This window comes from Arvicola amphibius, chromosome 18 (assembly GCF_903992535.2).
Source record: "Arvicola amphibius chromosome 18, mArvAmp1.2, whole genome shotgun sequence".
Classification (NCBI taxonomy): domain Eukaryota; kingdom Metazoa; phylum Chordata; class Mammalia; order Rodentia; family Cricetidae; genus Arvicola; species Arvicola amphibius.
In genome coordinates this window covers 9,704,142-9,727,907 of record NC_052064.1, presented here as the reverse complement: position 1 = coordinate 9,727,907, position 23,766 = coordinate 9,704,142, and positions in this window count along the sequence as shown.

Here is a 23,766-nt window from a genome sequence, read left to right as displayed (position 1 = left end):
AGTGTGGAAGAACTGCACCCAAGCCACTCAGCCAGGGAGCTAGGAAATTTGGGTTTTCTAGGTAAGTAAACCCATGGATATGGATGACCCTTATCCCAGCTGGGCTGATAGTTAACGGAGAGGACAAATAAACCCGATGAAGCGTAGAGCCCCAAAGTTTAGAAGCGGTCATGATCATCTTTTGCAATCTATCACCCTCACACAGAAATTTTAACAAGTTAGATGCTGAAACTGTTTCATAAAATTAATATTCATAAGAGTACGTTTTGAAGACGTCTAAAGCACATGCAATTCTTATTGAAGGGAGAAACGAAATTTAGGTTTTGAATTTCTACAATTGTTTTCATTGCAAGCATAGCTTCAGTAAGACAACTGTATATCAGAATTTCAAACGACAGGAAGCCACATTTCATTCTCTTGAAAAGTTTTATTGCAAATATTCATTAACTTGTACATTGTATTTATGGACAGCTTGTGTGTTGGACACATGAATGGTTGCTTATGCGTATACATGTGTATGTGGCTGTCTCCATCAAGCATTTCACCTTAATTGTTTTAGACAGGGTCTCCCTCTGATCCCGGAGTTTCCAACTTAACTAGACTAGCCGGCCAGCAGGCCCAGGGGTCCTCCTGTCTCCACCTCCCCTCCACTGGGTTTGCAGATGCATATCTGCCATTTACTTAGGTTCTAGGGATCACATCCAGGCCATCATTCATACCTGGCAAGGACTTTACCAACTGAGCCTCAGCACCATTTCCACGAGCCAGCACGAATTCCAGACCCAAGGAAACCGCAGTGTGGAGTCTGCTGACTCCAGTGGCCCGGTCCCTTGGCATTTTTGAATCATACTTTCTCTCTGTGGATGGCTATTTCCACCTCTCTTCCCAACAAGACTGAGGATTAAGTGAAATACTGAAACGAGTCTCTTTGTTACGTCTCTTTCCTCTCCCTTCTTTGTAATCATCCCCTCTTACCCCTTTCTTTCCCTTCTCTCCCCTTCTGCTCTCTTTCTTTCAGTTAGATGTGAACATTGGACTGGGGGAGGAAAGGATAGTCAAATATTCTATTGATTTTCATAAAAGCATTTGGCAAAGGATGAATTACAAGTCCTAAGATCATTTTAGGGTGTTTTGGCAGCAGCAGTTAATGAACTAATGAACATATAATATGTAAAAAAAATAAAATAAAAGCCGGGCGGTGGTGGCGCACGCCTTTAATCCCAGCACTCGGGAGGCAGAGGCAGGCGGATCTCTGTGAGTTCGAGGCCAGCCTGGTCTACAAGAGCTAGCTCCAGGACAGGCTCTAAAAAAAAAAAAAGCTGCAGAGAAACCCTGTCTCGAAAAACCAAAAAAAGAAGAAAAAATAAATAAATTAGATGGGGAGGCTATCACTGGGATCCAGCAGAACAATGGCTGAGGCAATGGCTCAGTAGATGAAGCAGTGCAAGAGGACCTGAGCCCAGATCCCCAGAAACAAAGTAAAAGCCAGCTGGTTGGCAGTCCATCTGTAAATTCATCAGAGCCAAGGAATTCCGGGAATAATCTGTCTAGCTAGTCTAGCTGACCCGGTGAACTACTTGGTGAACTATGAGTTTAGTGAGAGTCCTGGCTCAGAAAATAAAATGGGGGGAGATCCTGACATCAGCCCCTGCTTGCCACAGGCAGGCACACATGTGCTTGCACACTGGTTCCCACATCTGCACACACGCACGCACATACACACACACCCGACTAGAACAGCATTTCAAGAGTCTATAGAACTGTAATTTAATCTCTCATATGCATCTCATTATCATAACAATCCCAAACAATAGCTCTCTGATGCCATACAGAAGGAAGAGGAAAAACAGTTTCCACAGACAGAGTACCAGGCCGCTCTATCACACTAGTGATTATTTCCAAATGTTGAATGTCCAGGGAGTGTTTCCCATTCTCCTAACTATTAAACTGTTTGGCTCCCTTTGGGGGAAGGGATGGGCTCGGCAACCCACAGAACTTCATGGAATTCCAGAGCTCCTTCAGAAATCCAGGGCCGTGTGTGAGAAGGCCCGAGGAGTCCTCTGTCCAGACTGCTTTCTCCTCTAGGAGTCTCTAGCTAGGAAGCTCAGTGCAACCGGTCAGACTGGATCTACCTTACGTTGTTCTTCCGGGCAATATAAAGTTTCATCTAGTGGTTTTTATTTTGAGATATCTCTAACTTGTAAAGGAATTGCAATAACAGTGCAGAGGATCTCACAGACCTTTCACCCAGATATTTCAAATGTTATTTTTTTAGCACACTTTTGCTTTCTGCCCTTTCTCACTAATTACACAGAATTGTCACCTTATTTTCTGCTTGAGAACAACCTGCAGACATTAACTTTCTATACCCCTAAATACGACAGTACGGGTACTAAAGTGGGAGACATAAATATAGCAATATGACCATAATAAGATGGTTAGCACTGCTGTACTTTAATCCTCGCGTCTTCAGATTTGACCCTGTCCCAACAATAAACTCTATGACAAAAGGATTTGACTCAGGACCAGACAGAGCTCCTTTAACCTTCAACTCTTGCTTTGCCATTTTTTTTCCTTTTAAGACTTTGCACTCCTAATTTGAGCTGGCCAGACGTTTTCTCATTCCTATATTCAAACCACACACATTTGTTAGAAATATCCCAGAAGGCACTGTGGGCTCTTTTCTATGCTCAATGTCCGTTTTCCCCAGTAGGCCTTCTAAATCTTTCTGTTATTATTCTCTTGGCAATTGATACAAATCTCGTGGGGAGGGATACTGAGGCTATATAAACACTGTGTTTCTGCTCATTTTCCTCTAGTAGTTTAACCTTTTAGAGTATTTAAGAACTTGACCTTCCTGTGTAATTTTTGACTAAAAATAAGAAAAATAAAAATTCTTCACTGAAGCTCCTCTCCCCCAGAAAGAAAGGAAGGGGGACATTGAGGCAGTAAAGATGGCCCAGACAAGAAACATGATTGACACCAGGTTTGTCCTTTCTTGAGCTTCAAAGACACCTTCCACTATCTCTGGAAGGGAACGCTGTCTCCTCAGGCTGTCCATTCTTCAGGCTGGAAGAGGGACCAATGGGCCCAGCAAATGGGCTCCAGCCTCCCTCCAGCCTGAAGGCTCACTCTGGCAGTTTGTGCTGCAAGGTATTTTTAGTTAAGGTTTCAGTTAACATACAAAATAGTGGGTTTCATGAGAGCATTTTCATACATAAATGGCATTGTGCTTTTTTGTGTTCACATATCCAACTACCTCCCCCATCCTGCTTTCTACCTTTCACCGATATCCTTTCTACATGTAAATATTTCTCTTGCTGTTGCTTTCATGTAACATATATGAGAAAATGCACATACACAGAGTTCTATTTAGCTATAACAATGAATATAACTGGACCAAATCATGTTAACTGAAATCAGCAATATTCACCACCACCTCAATTTCTGATTATTTCATATGTAGAACATATACAAATATATACATACATATACACATATATATGCCTATGTGTGTACAAGGAGGCCTGTGATGGGGAGAAAAAGTCTAAAGGAAAGGGAAAGGGAGAAACCAAGAGAAGGTAAGGAAGAGCATAGACAAAAATACTGCATATTTTCTCTTGTAGATTGAGAGCTCCTGGCCCACCCCTCCCACCAGCACATTGGAACTCCGTCTCTGCCTCAGGGACCATGTGGAAATGCAGACAACTTGGGGGAAAGTGTGCCATGTGCGGAGGAGACCCCTCTCCTTGGAAGCAATCTCTGTTCCTCTAGGCATCTGCACACCACAGCTCCATGGCCAGCCTCCCTGCTCCTATGTACCAAGCTGCCTCCTGTGAGAAAGTTCCTGGGAGTCTGACCACCAGAGTTGGGGACACACTCCCGGTAGGACATTGATTTTCAGTCTCTTCTGCGTTTCTTTATAAACAAATAGCAAGGAGGAAGAGACTGTCTTTCTTTTTCCACTTGTTCAGGGTCCCCTGAGGGTTTCAGGCATCTCTGCAGGACCCAACCATGTCTCAGAAAGCCATACTGCAGCCATTGACATCAGTCTTAGGAGCAGAAGCCTCGGTCTACTCCAGAGATGGCAACTGCATTCTCTTTTCCTCTCTTACTTATGAATATTTAAAAAGAAATATGTAACATGAATTGAAGCACAGGGGGCCAGTTAAAAATAAAACTCCAGTGAGCTCTATTTCACACACAGTGATATTCGTCCAGTTAAAAATATGCGATTTGATGGAATTAATGTATTTGAATTAATGTAACCACCATCACAATCAATTTTACATCTTCGTTGCTAAAAAGAAGCCCAACCGCATTAGCCGTGACTCTCAAGGGAGGTTTTTAAAAGATGACTCCATGTGTTTCTTGAGCAATAGCTGCCCATCTTTTGTTCTTTTCCTGGGCTTAACTATTCATTCGCGATCTTCCAGCTGAGCTCGGCCTACAATGGTCTCTCTGGAAAGGCTTAATTAATTGATGGCAGTTGGGTTTTCTTCCCGAGGGAGCACTAACCTTATATTGTTCTTGGTAAATTTGATTTTTGAATTTCTCCTCTCTTTTCCCTGGAGAATCATGGTTGGGTTCTCCTTAGGAAACTGCAGGATGTTATGAATCATCTTTTTAAGAATTTACAATTTAAATCACACATTTAGACACACAATTCTATTTATGCTTCCAAACAACAGTTAAATGTAAAAATAGCAGTATCTATAAGGTGCCCTTCTGGTCCAGGCAGTCCTAAGAGCTTCTCATTTGCAAAATTAATCAAATGCTCTCCTAGTCATAACGGATTCCCAAACTGAATATACTAAAACCTACTCAGCCTTGTGATAGTGTGGAAATGCAGAATCTTTAGAAGGGGGTCAAACCTGGAGGAATTATTGCCATATGCATGTGTTTCTGGGAGCAAATCCATCCCCTCCATCTCTCCCACCCATTGAGGACTCAACAAGAAGACCCTCATCAGCTGTGGAAGTTGGGCTTTGATACCAGATCTTTCCATTTCTAGAACTCTGAGAAAAGAAATCTCTATTATTTTAAGTTACCTAGTACAAGGTAGTTTGTTACAGCAAAACAAACAGAAGGCAGATTCTCACCCTCAGAGGAGATGGGTCTGATCAAGTGCACAGAGGTTCCGTGACAAGAAGCCCAAAGGTCACAGAGCTCAGAAGGCAGAGCAGAGACCAAGGGTAGGTGCAGGGTGTTTCTGGTCTTGGCTCCAAACATTGCTCTCAGGGCTTCAACTTTCCTGTTTCAGAAGCAAATTCTGACAGTGGCCTAGTTAGAACCTGAATGCAAGTACTCACAGCCCAGGCCCCATGCCATTATCAACTAAGAGCCCCCACATATCTCTTGCCCCAAGATCATGCAAGGTTCGCAGAGGTGAGTTTTTCAACAGATCTACCCATTTCATTCCCCTCTCCACATTGTGGACAACATGACTGGAACTTCATATCATCAACTACATCATTATGGCACTCAGAGTGTGTAGAAAAACCCTCAGATGTTAACACATGTGATTGTATTGGATGGAGATAGCTAATTTCCAAGTCAATTTCCAAGACCTCTTTCGCTTATTGTCCCTGACCCTTTGTAACTTCTCTCTGTGTCTCTTTCTCAGTGTGTTCTATCTCAAGCATGGAACGCAGCACATGGATTTAATAACCGCAGCACTGATTTGAGTGTGTGCTCAGCTAATCAGAAAGAGCAGTGGCAAGCCCAAGAATTCATTTCAGTTGTATATCATTTTAAAAGAGTCGACACATGTGTCCTTTAGAGAGAAAATAATAAAATTTCCAAAAGCAAAAGCCAGTTCTGACCTGCCAACTGCAATGACTGGCCATGCAGAGGAGAGCTGTGGAATTCCGAGGCCATTTGGGATTTATTAAGTTTGCTGAGACTGCGTAGAGTCTGATCTCTGCCACATCCAATGGTTTAATGACTTTTGGATAAGCCTTCAGAGGTAAATGGTTAAGTCACCAAATGCTCCATAAAATAATTATACAAACAATTTTCTAGCTAATTATCTAACGCGAACAGAAGCACACAGCTGCTAAGATATATAATTGCTGTTTCATCAGGGCTGGCTACTGTATTTACATAATGTCTTTACTGATCTTGGCGTAGTTTGGTGGAGGGCATTAACATAATATCCCATGAAATGAAGGAGTTAAAGACACAGCTCTGGCCCCAGCTGGTAGATAAGAGCAATGACTTACTTTGATAATTTTTTAAGGCAATGGATTACTATCTTTAAATCTATGAACATTTGTATGGCATATGTAAGTCCTTAGGTAGCTATATTTAGATTAACTTATGGCAGAGATAAATGTTTACTCTGTTATCTATATAATGTACATACAGAGAAATAAGCATGTAATTGGACAGTTCACAAACTGAACTCCCTCAGGCAATAAGTAGAGTAAGAAATAGAATATTATCAGAACCTCAAAATATTCCCTTGTCTCCCCTCCAGCTTCTACTCCATCTAAAGAGAGATACGATCTTCATTTCTACCCAGAGACTAACTTGGCCTCTCTTGTACCGAGTCTGAAAGCATCATAGCGTGTATGGTTTTTTTGTGCCTCTGCTGTCTTTGATCATGTTTGTAAATTTCATCCTACTGCAATTTGCTCACTATCACTGATAATATGATATCCCATTGTATGAGCCAAGTACATATTGCTTATCATTTTACTACTGAGAGGTTGTCTTTTAATATTGTGTGCTTTAACAATATTATGGATAATGATGTTTGTGTCTCTTAGTGAATATATGTCTATGCCTAAGAGTGGTGTGTGTGTGTGTGTGTGTGTTTCCACTTTATTAGATACTGTCAAATGCTTTTCATGAAAGGTTGCATTAATTTGTACTCCTGTCAGTGCTGGAAAAAAAGGGGGGGATGAAAGTTTGAAGCATGGTGCCTGATGCACGCTAAATTTAGAGGGCATTGCAGGATAAGAAAAGCAGGAGCAGTTGTTCTAAAGGAAAAGACTCTAAAACCAAGGCCCAGTAAAAAAAAAGGTCGTATGAGAAGGTAGCCTGGTGAATTAGGATCGCATCTGAGGTATTCTGCACACAGCTTGCCTACTGGAAAACCACCCAACCCCACTCTCCTATTTCTTATCTGTCTACATGAAGCATGCTGAAGTACCACCTGGGTCTGAAGGACCACTCTGGAGGCTTGGGCTTGTCTCTTTTCTCAATACAAGGCTGCCTTGCTAGAGTGTTACAAATACCTAACATTGATGTAGAGTATTTCTGAGATTAAGGTATCATAAGCTAAATGCTGTGTTCTCTAAATTCCACACACCAAAATTCTAACCTCCAGGCTGAGGAGATGGCTCAAATGGTAAAAAGGATTTGCTAAAAAGTAGGACGACCTAAGTTCAGTCTCCAGACCATGCATGGTAGAAAGAGATGATCAGCACCCACAAGTTGTCCTCTGATTTCCGCACATGCATCATGGTGTGAGCACCCTCAACCCCTAGACTAAATAACTAAATAACATGAAAAAATCCTAATATTCAAAGTGATAGTATTAGGGATAAGTCTCTCGTTAGGAAAGTGGGTCAAGGGAGGATGATCGATGAAGGAAAGTGATGGGTGGGGAGGTAAATCAGACAATAGAAAAATCATACAGATTCCTTTATGACTTGAGCTTTCTAAGATGGCCAGGCACAGTAGGGGAAGAAGAAGAAAGAGAGAGAGAGAGGAAGGAAGAAAAAAGGAAGGAAGGAAGGAAGGAAGGAAGGAAGGAAGGAAGGAAGGAAGGAAGAAAGGAAGGAGGGAGGAAGGGAGGGAGGGAGGGAGGGAAGGAGGAAGAAGAGAGAGGGAGAGAGGGAGAGAGGGAAAGAGGGAGAGAGGGAGGGAGGAAGAAAAAATGGACAGAGGGAGGGAGAGAGGAAGGGAGAGAGGGAAGAAGGGAGAAAGGAAGGGAGAGAGGGAGGAAGGAAGGAGAGAAAATATTTAGAATTCTTGAAAGACAAACAATGATTAGCTTTTTTGGCTTCTTGATGAAACTGTTTCTAACAAGCAAGCAGTCCCTTTAAATAGAAACATATCTCTAAGAAGTAAACAGCAATTTTCTTACGTGAGCTACACTTATGTTAGCAGATTAAGAAAATGTCCTTCTCAGTCATGTCGCTGAATGCCAGGCAGGAGGTCAGGTGACTTTGCTATCATGCCTCTGGATCTACTTACTGCCTCACCTACTCAGATTTCAACTCATTCGTTGATTAAGTTGACTTTTACTGTTTTAGGCGAAGATTCTTAATTATATTTGCAGGTAGACTTCAAGGGTGTTCTGGTTCTTCTCATCTCATATGCCTGGACTGTGGGGTTGACTTCTGCTATCAGATTCTCATGGGAGTCTGTCAAACTCACGCTTTAAAAAAAACAGACTGCTATAGGGATATGCTGAGTAAAGGAATATAACCATGGATACAATAATATACAGTTATTGAGATAGGAAATGCCAAATTAAATATACAGTAGTCTCCTTATAACAACATGATGCCTGAATTAATGATATCTTTAAAAATATAGAATAATATACTGTTCTTGATTATTTAAATGTGAAATAAAGCGGCATTTTCAGAGAAGCAAAGATCGAAACAGTTCATCATCAAGTTTGGGTCCTTACCAAAAGAACTCATTAAAGACTGTGTTGATTTGAATGAAAATGGCCCTCATAGACTAATATATTTGATTATTTGTACTACAGTTGTGGGAACTATTTGGGAAGGATAGGAATTATGGTCTTGTTAGAGGAGATGTGTCAGTGGAGGTGTGTTTTTGGGTTTAAAAGCCTGTATCATTTCCCGATAGTTCTCTTTGTTTCCTATTTGTGCATAGGGTTGTAATCTCTCAGATACTGCTCTAGCCCTATGCTTGTCTGCCTGCTTCAATGCTCTACCATGGATCTCTAAGCCAGTTCCCAATCTAATGTTTTCATCTGTAAGTTTTCTTGCTCATAGTTTCACAGCAATGGAACTATAACTAAGACACAGATATGCTTTAGGAAATCAGAGTTTTAATCCCAAAGAAATGGAGATCAAGAGAGAACCATGAGCCAAAAAATTTTTAAACATGTTTGTTAATCTAAGAAGCATGTTTCTAACAATGATAACTAAGGGATTTCCAAATGTAAAATTGAAATGCTAGAAGACAATAGCATGGCCACAGAGAGTGGGAGAAATGGAAATTAGAAAGTACAAATTATGGCATTTAGGATGAAGACAGAGACCTGCTTCACTCTGGACTATGAGCAGGAATGTATTTCAAAGCTTAGAAGTGAGGGGAAAACACATGTGGAAAAGAAAGGACCAAAGAATACTATATCAACCTAATAAGGAGCAGAAGTAGAAAAAATGAGATAAGAAAAGGCACTGGACAGAGATTGAAACTATGTATCAGTAATCTTTGTAAGTGTGAGCAGATTAACTTGCTCAAAGTAGAGATCCTCAGATGTAGACAATAAACCCATCTGCATGCTGCTGTGGGAGAAAAAAGTAACATGGTGAAGTTTAGAGGTGGAGAAAGTCTGGAGAAGTAAAGAGAACCATGGCAGAATGATGAAGGGCAGTTGTCAGAGGCACTAGCAACACGAAACCCAAACGGCTTTAACAGATCAGGCTCCTGATGTGGTCAGTGAATGAGACCTGGTAAACTAAACAGAAGGTGGTTCTGTATCCTCCATTTAGAAGCAGATCGAGTAGCAATACATAAAAAGTAGATATTTTGAGTAACACAATTAATTCAGATTAAAGCAAATCTGTACAGAAGACAAGCCCATATTATATAAATAGAGAATTCCTTCTTTTCAAGTGGACACTGACCACATAGCAGACTATAGCAGTAATCTGAATAGCAAAGAACGGATAACACAAACTTCCTTCTTCTTCACAATACAATGTTAGACACCAACAACAACGAAAAGGCCGGGAAAACTTCTTATGTTCAGAGCCTAAAAATAATCTTATTAATATTTATGAATCAGAGAATAAGTGATAATGGAACTTATGAAATATTTAGAATCCAATGACCACAAAACACTACCTATAAAGGCTTTGGGCATGGTTTCAAATCTGCATTCATTAAGATGATGTAGTAACTGTAATAAAAGGTTATTGCTGGGGCTGTGGAGGGAAGTGAGTATAAATTTCCATTGGAAGCACGTTCATCTGAGAAGTAAGAGCTAGATGCGGAGGACTGGGGCCTGAGTCAGTGGTAGACCACTTGCCCCGTGAACACAAGGCCTGGAGAGCCATTCCTTCAGCACCTCAAAGCAAACCAATCAGCAAGCAAGCAATGCAATGCAATGCAATGCAAGCAAGTAAGCAAGCAAGCAAACCATCAAGCAAAGCCAGTTGATAGAAGATAGAAAGGAAGTAGAGGAGCATCCTAAAGGAAAATGTCCATGGAAAAAAACTCAGAGGAAATCACTCCAGGAGATGCTAGTGTTGCGCACACCTGCAATCAGAAAAGTCCCATTTCGAAGCGAGAGAGCACACAGTTGTGTTAGTTGCATGCTAATTTCTCACAAACAGCATGGAAAGTACATTACCATTTACATTGTGACTGTCCTATAATTGCTAGAGTTTCTATTCCTCACTTCCTATTGATATCACTGCTAAAATTTGTCCTGCTCTTACGTAGAGTTATTGTGCACTTGAAATGAAAATTTATGCTAATATTTTGAAATGCCAATCAAGATGGATATACCCCATCCCCGCAACGGCAAACTTCAGTTTGTTTTGGCAACCTTACAAAGAGCAGGCACTTCCCTTTTATTGTTTATCTAAATAATGTTGTCTTTGCAGCTCAGTTTGACAGACTAGTGTCAGATATTTCTTATGGGTTCACATTTCACAGAAAAGAAATCATCACGTAAAACTGGCTTTAAAGCATGACTGAGATGAACCCCATTGTTTAATAAATAGGTTAAAAAAGGGCTTGGGGTCCTTTGGGATTTTCCTGAGGTCACAAATCTAAGAAGTAGAATGATCTGAATTAGAGCCACGAGTTTCAGAGAACTCTGCAACAATCAACATTTAAAAAATATAAAGATTTTTTTTGCCCACTTTGACAGCTCATGCATTCTCAAAATGGACAAGTGATTGTTGGTAAAGCCATTTCAACACAACCAATTATATCCCTGCTACCTGCTTTCTACTTGACAGGATTGTGTTTAGTGCCCCTAATTCTTGGAAGAATGGGGTCCTTTTCTTAGGGTCATCTCTCTTAGACCAACAGTACGTGAGAAGTCAGCTGAGGATGGGGAGAAAAGAAGTTAAAACTCTCTAATTTCCTTTAAAAGGAAAAACAAAGTATGTGTGTGCATATATATTAAAGGCAAGAACTAAAGCACATGTAAATCCTGACAGATAATGATTTATTTTACCTTGGAAACAGAAAAGGTCCAAGTTGACTGGTTCAATTAGTCACTGCATTAGCTAAAATGCATAGCAGGCAATTTCCCCACCCCCACCCCCAATTTGGTTTTCTATCCAACAGATACAACTCAATACAAAAGACAGAAAACTTGACTAAAATCACCACACATGGGAGGGGGATGAACAGTTTATTTTAAACAGTATTTTAGAAAAGACTTCCAAAACCAGCATTTAAGCAGCCATGGGCTGATAGAATCTTCCACAGACCCATGCTGTGTGTGGGTACATGTCGTGTTTTTCACTGGGAGAGTTTGGTGGCCATGGGGAAGTTAGTCATGGAGTTTCTGTGACAATTCCACAAGAAGCAGCAATGTGCTGGAAATAAACGACAGCCTTCAGACCAGAACAGTGGTTGTGTTTCTGCTCAAGTCAGCAGAAGCTCAGGCAGCAAAGGCAGAACAAGTGAGCTAGATATAAGAGGATGTGCGTAATTCTTGGGGGAAACTGAACCTATCATTACAGAAATGGTACAAACCAACCTAATCAGAAGTCTGTCATCCAAATGAACTAGCGTCATTCGTCAAGGTGCTGATAACCTTGCTTATCCAACATGGGTGTTTAATTAATTTTTTGTTTCAGTTACAAAACACCCGAATCTGGGAACTTACCACCCCCCCAAAAAAACAGTTTTACTTGACTTATGATTGTGGAGACTGGAAAATCCAAATATGATTATAGGGTCTTCTGAGGGGTCCCTGTGGCTGTATCACAATACTGTAAAGAGGCAGAAAAGGACATTGCTGCTTGCATAAAATGATAAGAACATCAAGGTGGCACTGCTTCAAAACCCCCCATTCTACTAACCTGCTCCCATAAGCACCCGAGTATCTCCAAAAATGGTGTCATTCCATGGGCCCGACCTCTTAATGTCTGCTACCTCTCCTACTGTTACAGTGGCAGCCACACTTCAAGTGTATGAACTTCTGGGATATAGTCAGAGCAATCATAGCAGGAACCCATCACACCCTGTTGGAAGGAGGTGCTTGTTTGGTTCCCAGGCTAGCAGAGACTCAAAATAATCACACAGAAACTATATTATTTAAAACACTGCTTGGTCTATTAGCTCTAACTTCTTATTGGCTAGCTCTTACATTTTAATTTAATCAATCTCTATTAATCTGTGGCAGTGGCTTACTGGCAAAGTTTTGGCATGTCTGACTCTGGCGCTGGCTCCATGGCGTCTCTCTGACTCCACCCTTCTTCTTCCCAGCATTCAGTTCCATCTTCCCCAACTAACTAAGTTCTGCCCTACTATAGGTCCAAAGCAGTTTCTTTATTCATTAACCAATAAAAGCAACACATAGACAGAAGGACCTCCCACACTAATACCCTCAAGTCATCTCCATAAAAGGTAAACCTGGTTGTCCCTTACCAGCCTACAAAGTAGATTTTAGGTATGGGGAAGATGTCACAAAAATGTATACTTAATACTGAATAATTTTCAAAGTGCTTTCACATTCATTCTTCAATTCCATTCTCTAAAGGACCATGTAAAATAGTCTCTGTATTTTTCAGGTCAGAGAAAAACAAGATTTGAGAAGGATGACATACCTGTATAATGGTAAGGGACCTAGGTCAGAGCTCATGAACTATCAACTCTGTCATCTCTTCTAGTACAGTTCCATTCTACCTCAGCCTAAGTCCTAGACCAGATCAGTCTTTTCTCAGATGATGCCCCAACAGCAGCAGCATGAACTTCCCAGCGCTAGCTGAGCCTTGCACTTCCTCTATGACCATGAAAGAGACTACAGGAAGGCGTGTGACTGGAGCCATGCACACTTCAGCTTCTGTGGAGATTCTTTTCCTCATTGGGGCCCAGTTTAGACTAAAGACAGAAATCTGTTGCCTTCTTCCACCGTGGGGATGACAAATTGTTTATTCTCCTCCAAAGTCCTGTGAGGTTTGGACTTGCTGTTTCTTCATTCTGCTCTGTGAGATGAAACAAAAGTGTAAAAGCAAAACTGAAAATGTGAAGTCCTGAAAAGGGCCAGTTGTAGCCAAAGATGTTTGTATTGGGTTTTCTGGAACTCTGTTTCAGACATGCCCTCTGAATTTTATTCTAAAATATATTCCCTCTAAAATAGCAATAGAAAATGTGAACTGTAGTATTGGTTGCTTGTTGAACAAAACCATTGGTCTAAAAGTAACAGGGAGCATGGAGGTGATTCAAACGCCACGAGGTAATAATCTCCAAATGAGTGGCAGAAAATGGCACCTGTTGAAAAATGCTATAACACAGTGGTTCTCAACCTTCCTAAGGCTGTGGCCCTTTAGTGCAGTATCTCATGTTGTGGTGACCCCAACCACAAAATTACTTTATCTGTTACTTCATAACTGTAATTTTGATACTGTTATGACTTTTAATCTAAATATCTGTGTTTTCTGATGGTCTTAAGCAACCCTGTGAAAGCGTCTTTTGTTGACTGAGGTTTTCTGTCCCACCAGTTCCCACAGACATTTAGCCCCAAAGAAATTACACAGAGGTCTACATTAGTTATAAACTGATTGGCCCATTAGCTCAGGCTTCTTATTAACTCTTTTAACTTATATTAGCCCATCATTCTTGTCCATGTTAGCCACATGGCTCAATACCTTTTCTGGTGAGGCAGTGACATTTTGCTTGCTCTATGTCTGGTTCACAAGTGCCAACTGCAGAATCCTCTTCCCAGAATTCTCCTGTTCTCGTTGCTCTGCCTCTACTTCTACTACCTGGTTGTCTCACCTATACTTCCTGCCTGGCTATTGACCAATCAGCATTTTATTAAAATACAATTGACACAGCAATCTTTCAACCTCCAAAGGGGCATAACCTAGAGATTAAAGACTGCTGCTCTAAGAGGGCACCTGACCTATCCTTGCCCCACTATCACACTGATGATTATCTCGAATATCACCGTAGAATCTTTGTCCAGTGACGGATGGAGATAGAGACAGAGACCCTCATCAGATCAAAGGACTGAGCTCCCAAGGTCCAGTTGAAGAGCAGAAGGAAGGAGAAGATGACCAAGGAAGTCAGGACCGTGAGGGGTTCGTCCATCACTGAGATGGTGTGACTGATCTAATGGGAGCATACCAAAACCAGCTGGAATGGGACTGAATGAGCGTATGATCAAACTGGACTCTCTGAATGTGGCTGCCAATGGGGGCAGACAGAGAAGCCATCAATAATGGCACTGGGACCTGTTTCTACTGCATGTACTGGCTTTTTGGGACCCTAGTCTATTTGGATGTACACCTTTCTAGGCCGGGAAAGAGGGGGGAGGGCCTTGGACTTCCCACAGAAGAGGGTACCCTGCCCTCTCTTAAGGAGGGAGGGTGAGGGAGGAGGGGGAGGGGGAGAGCTGGAGGGGGATGGGAGAAGGGAAGGAAGTGTACAATTTTGAATGGAAAAAAATAAATTAAATAATGCAAAAAACAACCTGCTGCTCTAGAGGACCCAGGATAATGGATGTCAGACACATCAGAGAACCCCAGTTCCTGTCAGAGAAGAGTGGGTTTTACTGGAGTTGTGCGCATGCAGATAACAATGATCCTAGATGGAACTTAAGCACAAAACAAAACAGCCAGTAGATGGGACTGGACAGTTATCAGCAGTAGTCAGAGACAGGGGGTATCTGACCCATGAACTCTGAAAGAACAAATTTATTCTCAGAAGAGAATCTCAGGTCTTTGTGCAGCACAGTGTATGAGGACTCAAGCAGAGCCCCACAGTCTGTTTGAACTGAAGGAATACAGAAGAATGGGTGGACAGACAGAGAGACTAGAAACTGAGGGTGTTGGGTCTATAAAAAGAGGGAACAATTGTGACTGACGCAGAGTGCTGAATTCTGTATATCAATTTTTTTATCAAATCCTTAATTGACTTCTGTTTCAAAAGAAAGTGCTATCCCAGATCAGTGTTGGGTGTTTTTCTAGTGATGTGGTAAAGCACTATGACCAAGGCAACTTAGAGAATTAATGTGGACTTATAATATCACTGGGGAGTCCGTGACCTGATGGTAGGGAGCATGGCAGCAGACAGACAGGTGCTGGGCTGGAACAATAGCTGAGAGCTTACACTTCATCCACAAACAGGAAGCAGATAAAGCTCACTGGAAATAGCCTGAGTTTTTGAAACCTCAAAGCTCACCCCCAGTAACACACCTTCTCTAACAAGGCCAGGCCTTCTAATCCTTTCCAAATAGTTCCACCAACTGAGGACAACGCATTCAAATATAAGAGCCTATGGGAATCATTATTATTCAAATCACCACATCAGGAATACTTGTGGCTTATAACAATATGCTATAAGATACATATAGACAGCAAAATATTACTATAGAAAATAATTAGAATACTTGTCATCTCACACGTGTCTTGCACACATTTTAGTGACAAGAGCAGCTAAAAACCACTTAACACATATCTATCGTACAATAGAAATTAATTAACATCAGTTCGTATGTTATACATGAGACTCTAAGCTTGCTCATCCATTTTGTATCCCTTAATCTCCTCACTTCTTATGTACTTGTCCACATTTGTAAGGTCATTCTCTGCTCTATGTATTAGAGTTCTTTTTAAAGCAAATATTCTTTATGTAGATAAGACCCCCAGAATTTTTCTTTCAAAAACATGAAGTTGCTTAATTCATTTGTGAACAGGAGATGCATGAATAAGATTCCTAAGATCCTATGGGGGAAATGGCCTTGTGGTACTTTGAAAGAAAATGGTCTCCAAAGGGAGTAGCACTAATGGAAGGTATGGCCTTGTGGGAGTAGGCATGGCCTTCTTGGATGATGTGTGTCTCTGTAAGGGTAGACTTTGTGGTCTCATATATGCTCAAGCTGCATCCAATGTCTCAGACCACTTCCTGTTGCCTGTGAATGAAACTGTAAGAACTCTTAGCTCCTTTTCTATCACTATGTCTGCTTCATGCTGCCTTGCTTCCCACCATCATGTTAATGGACTAAACCTCTGAACTGTAAGGGAGCCACCACAATAAGATATTTTCCTTATAAGAGTTGCTGTGGTCATGGTCTCTCTTCACAGCAATAAAAATACTAACTAAAAAGGCCTCTAGGAGGCTGAAAGACAGAGGGGAATTTGCAGATGCTAGACTACATGGGGCATAGAATTAGAAGTCTGAGTCATTGATAAGAGACTTTAGAATTCCTACCAAAATGGCAGAGTCCTCAAGAATAAAGGGCTTGTAAAAATTAGTTTACCTGGAAACTGAGAAAATGAAAATTGATCCAGTTTAGCATGAAGTCAAAGTTCTAAAAGTTGATAGTAATTTCTCAGTCACTAGATTGTTTTCTTGGATGAAATGTGACACTCTGAAAGAGTGTCCTGAAAACGGGTTATAATCTTTACATTCTCTGCAATGTGGATACAGCCTCCAGTATACAATTAAAAACTGCTAGACATACAAATATGGAAAGATGCAAAGTGGGAAGAAAAATTTATTAGAGATAGTATGGTTTAGGATTTTATAATGTTTACCATATTTAAGTTAAAGATGCTAAAGGAAAATATGTGTATGTGAAACACATATTGTGAACACATGAACATGCACAACTTTAGTGGAGATGTAAGACTGAAATAAATCAATGAAAACCTGCAGCAGAAAAATACACTGTCTGAAACTTTTAAAAAGTTACCAGATGAGCTTAAAATCACATTTCAACTAAATAAAAAAATGAATGAGCTTGAAGGCAGATCATTCAAATTGAAATACAGAGGGAACAGATATGGGTAGAAATGAGTAGTCAAAGTAACATGTGGGTTAATATTAAGCAGCCTTACATACATGCAAATTGATTTTTTTGCAGAGGAAAGAATAGAGGAGAATTTTTAATAATTGCTCAATATATTTTTTTAAAAAATCAAAAAGTAAACTTCACAGCCCCTAGATCGAGGATGCTCAGTAATCCCCAAGGATAAAAATGAGGATGGCTGCAACTGAGCACATCACCGGAAAGACAGCTGCTAGCCAACCATGAATGAAAAGAATTTTAGGACGAGAAAAGCAGATACCTGAGCACAAGGGACAATAGAGTAATAACCTCAAAGGAAGTGGAAGCCAGAACACAACTGAATGATGTTAAAATCGAACCCAAACTAACTTTGCTATGTTTTGAATCTGAAATGTTCCCTCCCCATTGGCTCATATTTTTATTTTTTATATGTTTTTCTTTGGGTTCACCTTCTTATTATCTTCTCAAGGATCCCAAATAATAGGCTCGATGTCGTTTAATTATGGCTAGAAACCGATTATGAGTGAGTACATCCCATGTTCATATTTTTGGGTCTGGGTTACTTCACTCAGAATAGTGTTTTCTATTTCCATCCATTTGCATGCAAAATTTAAGATGTCATTGTGTTTACCGCTGAGTAGTATTCTAACATGTATATATTCCACAGTTTCTTCATCCATTCTTCCACTGAAGGGCATCTAGCTATCAGGGAAATGCAAATCAAAACAACTTTGAGATATCATCTTACACCTGTCAGATTGGCTAAAATCCAAAACACCAATGATAACCTTTGCTGGAGAGGTTGTGGGGTAAGGGGTACACTCATCCATTGCTGGTGGGAATGCACACTTGTGCAACCACTTTGGAAAGCAGTGTGGCAGTTTCTCAGGAAATTCGGGATCAACCTACCCCAGGACCCAGTAATTCCACTCTTGGAAATTTACCCAAGAGATGCCCAATCATACTACAAAAGCATTTGCTCAACTATGTTCATAGCAGCATTATTTGTAATAGCCAGATCCTGGAAACAACCTAGATGGCTCATATTTTTAATGCTTCTGCTCCAGTCCAGGAAAAGGTCAAGATGGAAGACTGGAGCCTGGCTGCACGAGGGTCCTTAGGGATGGCGGACTTTTGAATAAGCCCAGGATCTGCTTCCTGGTCCTCTGTACTGGGAGGAGACTGCTTCTCCTGCCAAGGATGGGGCTATTCTGTCATTCCTTCTCCACTGCTGTGCAGCTGAAATCTCTGAAAACTATGAGCCGCGATGAACGTCTCCTCCATCAAATTGTGTCTATAGGGAATCTGGGCCCCAGCAACTTAGAGATGACAATATATTCTGGAAATTTATTATCAAGTGACACTTAAAGTCACCTCAGATCAGTGTGAGAATATTAGTACTACCAGAACATGGTGTAAATTATAGCAAGGATCCGAAATGTCTGGCTTTTAAAAACTTTCTGCCAGCTAAATACTAAAAAATGCCTCCAAGAAGGAAAACATAGGCCAGAAAGTCAGATCTCCAGGAAGGCAGGGGGAGCAGCAGAGATCACAGATGAGGTCATCTCTCCTGTATGGACAGGGTGTGTTCTGAGAAACTGTTCTCTATGCAGTGAGACCCCCTGAAACATCGCAGCTTTTGCTTACACTAGCCCAACAGTATCATCTACCACATCACAGCCCACATGGAATAGGCTATTTAGTCCAGGCTACAAACTTTACAGCCTCGTACAGTATTGAATGTAATAAGTAATTGCAACACAGGGGTACGTATCTATACATTTAATCATAGCTAAGCATAGAAAAAGCATGGTAATAAATAAATAAAAGATTAAGAGTGGCATGTCTATTTAGGGCACTTCCCATAAATGTGTTCAGGAAATTTTTCTAGGTGAGTCAGTGAGTGGCTGACTCTCTGGGAAGTGGATATGAACCCTCAGACAGGAGTATAAAGCACTGGGGACTTTATGAACACTGTGCCTTTAGCTACAATGTGTGCATACAAATATTTTTCTTTCTTCAGTAATAAATTTACTAACTAAAGCTTATAATAACTTTTTAAATTGTGAACTTCCTCTTCTTTTTCAAATTTTTGATCCTGTTGCAATAACATTTATTTTAAAAACACATTTCTTAATAGTTTCAAAATATTTTTTATTGTTATCCTTATTTGATAAGATTATTTTGTGTTTTAAATATTTTTCCCATTCTTAAAAGATCTTAAAAGGATAGTATGGCCATAAACTCTTTCCTGGACTAAACTTCCTTTGTTTTTAAAAACAAAGTAATACACAAACACAGTAGCCTAGGCCTACAGAGTCAGGGCCATTGAGCTCACCTTCTCCAGCTTCACACCCTGCTTTAGTGGAAAGAGTACAGCTAGAACTGTGTTGTTATAATGGATCAGTGCTTTGATGTTAAAGATCTTCTAAAGAACCTGCATCCACAGCCAACTGTAAAAGTATGTAAGCAAAAGATATACTCTCTAAAATAGCAGCAAAGGGTGTAGTTACTATTTCAATGAGTAATAAAGTCATTCATTATTATTATCAAGTCTGAACCATACATAATAGTATACACTATACTTTTATATAATTAAGAGCTCAATGAGTATGTTTGCAATCTAACACCATCGTAAGCTCATGAGTAATGCATTTCACTACAGTGTTATGGTTGATACGAATTTTGCAGTTCCATTGTAATCTTCCAGGATCAGTGCACACTTGAGGTCTGTTATTAGTCAAAACATCATTATACAGGTCACAACCATATGTGTTAAGTTATGAAATACTGTCTTTGAAAAGATATGTAAGTGAATTGATAATAAAAACAATTCACTTTAGACAATTTTAATGTATGGATTCTTGAAATATTTAGCAACAACAGCACAAAAAAAGGTCAGCATATAAATGAAACTGTATTTTATCCATGAGTATAACATGAATTGATTGTAGACTAGGGTAGCCTAAGCACATATGCTAATTTCTAAAAAGCAGTATGGAGAATTATAAATACAAGTCCAGCTGCAACACTAAAAATTAGTTTATTGCTAAATATATAACAGGAAAGAAGAGACAAAAGTATAAAGGGGACAAAGAAAAAAACAAATGGATGATAGATTTAAATCCAGCTGTATGAATAATGTGATCAAATGTGAATAAGCTCACCCTCTAATTTATGAACTCAACACTCCAAGATTGTCAGACAGGAAAAATAATAACTAATGCATGACTAAACACTGTATACAGGGAAGGAATTTTAAATATCAGTACACAGATTGGCAGTTAAATAATGGGACTTGATGTGTCATGTACACATTAAGTAAAAGATATTTGAAAAAGTCATGTTAGTAATCTGCTATGGTTTGGTTTGGGTATGAAGTATCTCCCAAAGTATGACAAAAGTTGCCTAGTCTTTACTGCAAGCAGTGTTCTTAGGTGGGGCTGTGGGAAAGTGATTAGGTTCTAAGGATTCTGCCATCATCGATGTATAAATCCATTGACTGATATAATATTTTAATAAGCTTTCAGGAAGTGGGGAAAGGAAGGAGCTCATTGGAAGAAGAACATTAACTAGAAAGGTATTGTCTTAGTCGTCGTTCTGTTGCTGTGAAGAGACATCACGACCAAGACAACTCTCATGGAAGAAAGCATTTAATGGGAAACTTGTTTACAGTTGCCGAGGCTTGGTCCATTATCATCATGGTGGGGAGTATGGCAGTAGGCAGGCTTGGTGCTGGAGAAGTAGCTGAGAGCTACATCTTAATCTGAAGAGAGGAAGAGAGAGAGGGGGGTGATGTGGGAGAGTCTTCTGTTTGAGTTGATTTCATTGGCTAATAAAGAAACTGCCTGGCCCATTTGATAGACCGCCCCTTAGGTGGGTGGAGTAGACTGAACAGGAAGAGGAAGTGAGGTAGAAGGATCAGTCAGATGCTACGCCTCTCCTAAGTTAGACAGACCGCCGTGCCTCTCCTCAGAGAGATGCCAGATGCGATGAAGCTCCAGCCCAAGATGGATGCACGCTAGAATCTACCTGGTAAGGCACCACTTTGTGGTGCTACACAGATTATTAGATATGGGTTAGTCAAGATGTGAGGAAGAGGCTGAAACTAAGGGCCAGGCAGTGTTTAAAAGAATACAATTTATGTGTTGTTATTTCGGGGCATAAGCTAGCTGGTGGCCGGGAGCCGGGCGGCGGGAAGCCGGCCCAACAGCTCCTCACTACAGGGGGGAGATGGGGAGGGGGGGAGAAAAGGAGAGAGAGGACTTTTGAAACCTTAAAGCCCACCCCCAGTGACACTTCCTCTAACAAGGCCACACCTCCTAATTCTTCTAATCCTATCAATGATTTCTAATCTCTGGAGACTGAGCATTCAGTATATGATTCTATGGAACCATTCTTATTTAAGCCACCACATTCCACTCCCTGACCCCTTTAGATTTGTAGCAATATCAGAATTCAGAAAATGCATTCAGTCTAATTTCAAAAATCCCATAGTCAGTCTATCACAGTCTTAATACTGTTTTATAGTGGTATATTATTTGTGTTTTAATAATAAAGATTGCTTGAAGATCAGAGGGCAAAACAGTCATACTAATCAGCCATATAAATCAGGGAATGGTGGCACACATCTTTAATCCCAGGATTGGATTAAATCCGGAGACAGAAACAGATGGATCTCTGTGAGTTCAAGGCCACTCTGGACTATAAAAGATTGAATCTGTCTAAAAGAGAAACAGAACTCACGCAAAGGTGACCCCAGTATTTGGGATCACATATCTTTATTCCCAGCACTAGGGAGGTGAAGGCAGGAGCTACAAAGCTGGGCAGAAAGAAGAATATAAAGGGGAAGAGACAGGAACTCAGCAGAGTGTGGAGTCTGAGGTTAGTGGAGAGCACTGCATAATCATCCCTTTGTTTGACTGAGCCTTGGTAGAGGTGAGAACTCTCTAGTTGCTTGGCTGCTTTGCTTTTCATATCTTCTGCTTGAACTCCAATATCTGTCTCTGGGTTTCTATTGCTACTGTTACACTGTTTAGTCTCTGAGACTCATACAGTCTCTTAAAATATCCTTCTATAAAATCAAAATAAAAAAGCAGATCACAAACTTCCAACATATAGTGACACAGAATATATATTACCATCCCAAAGGGGAGGAAAGGGAACAGTGAGGAAATACTGGACCAAAGACTGAAAACAAGGAAAGAAAATCCAAATTCTGCAACTCCATGTCTGGTGTCAAAGTGTTCATCAGAGCTTCGACTCCTTCCAGATTTATTGATTGCTGTGTACTTCTCTCTTGTACTTGTTATGTGCCTGGTCTTCAGCTTTCACACCTCTTCCATGGCATCTCCAACATCATGGGTTCTCCAATACAATCCAGGCTTCACCTACACAGGTTCATACAATGACCTCTGTGGATGGCCATCCATTCAGGAACACTCCTGACACATGCCTGGCCTCCATGGCTTTCCTTAGGCATGGAGGGAGATTCTATAACTCTTTTCTTTTTTAATTAATTTTTCATTTTACTTACCAGTCCCAATATCCCCTCCCTCCCCATTCTCTTCCCCACCCCCTTTCATCCCACCCCCATCCACTCCTCAGAGGGGGTAATATCTCCTTTGTGGAGTCAACAAAATCTTGTATACCATGTTGAGGCAGTACCAAACCCCTCTGTTTTGAAGTTGAGCAAGGTATCCCACCATAGAAAATGGGCTCTAAAAAGCCAGTTCATACATCCAGCATAAGTCCTGGTTCTACTGCCAGGGCTCCCCAACAGATCAAGCCACATATTTGTCACCCACATTCAAAGGGTTTAGTTCAGTCCCAGGCTGATCCCTGGCTGTCAGTCCAGAGTCAGTGAGCTCCCACTAGCTTGGGTCCACTGTCTCTATGGTTTTCCCAATCATGATCTTCTCCCCCTTACTCATATGATCCTTCCTCCCTCTTTTCAACTAAGCTCCAGGAGTTCAGCCCAGTGCTTGGCTGTGAGTTACTGCATCTGCTTCCATAAGATGTAGGTTCTAGATTAGGATAGTCACTAAGCTAATTATAGAGGAAGACCACAGTTCAGGCACCCTATCCACTATTGCTAGGGGCCTTAGCTGGAGTCATTCTTGTGGATTCCTGGGGATTTCCCTATCACCTTGTTTCTCCCTAACCCCATAATGACTCCCTCTATCAAGATATCTCTTCTATTGCTTCTTCTCTCTTCCTCTCCCCAAATTGGACATCTCAAACCCTCATGTTTTCATCTGCCATTCCTTCCCCTCTACTCCTCTTCCCAGTTTACCCAGGAGATCTTAACTATTTCCCTTTCCTAGGGCCCTCTCTGTGTATACTTTTTACCTGGCTTCTTTGGGGTTTCTACAATCCTTTCATATTCCCTTGACTCAAAAACCAGAAACATACCTGAAACTGCCAAGTTCTACTAGAACTTGGCCTCTCTTTAATTATATTTGCATCAGCTTTCTGTGGTTGATGGTTTTCTTCACTGCTTAAACTTTTCTTTAATTCATTTTCACAAATTGGAAGTTTAAATGAGTGGGATTGTGCCCTGAGGT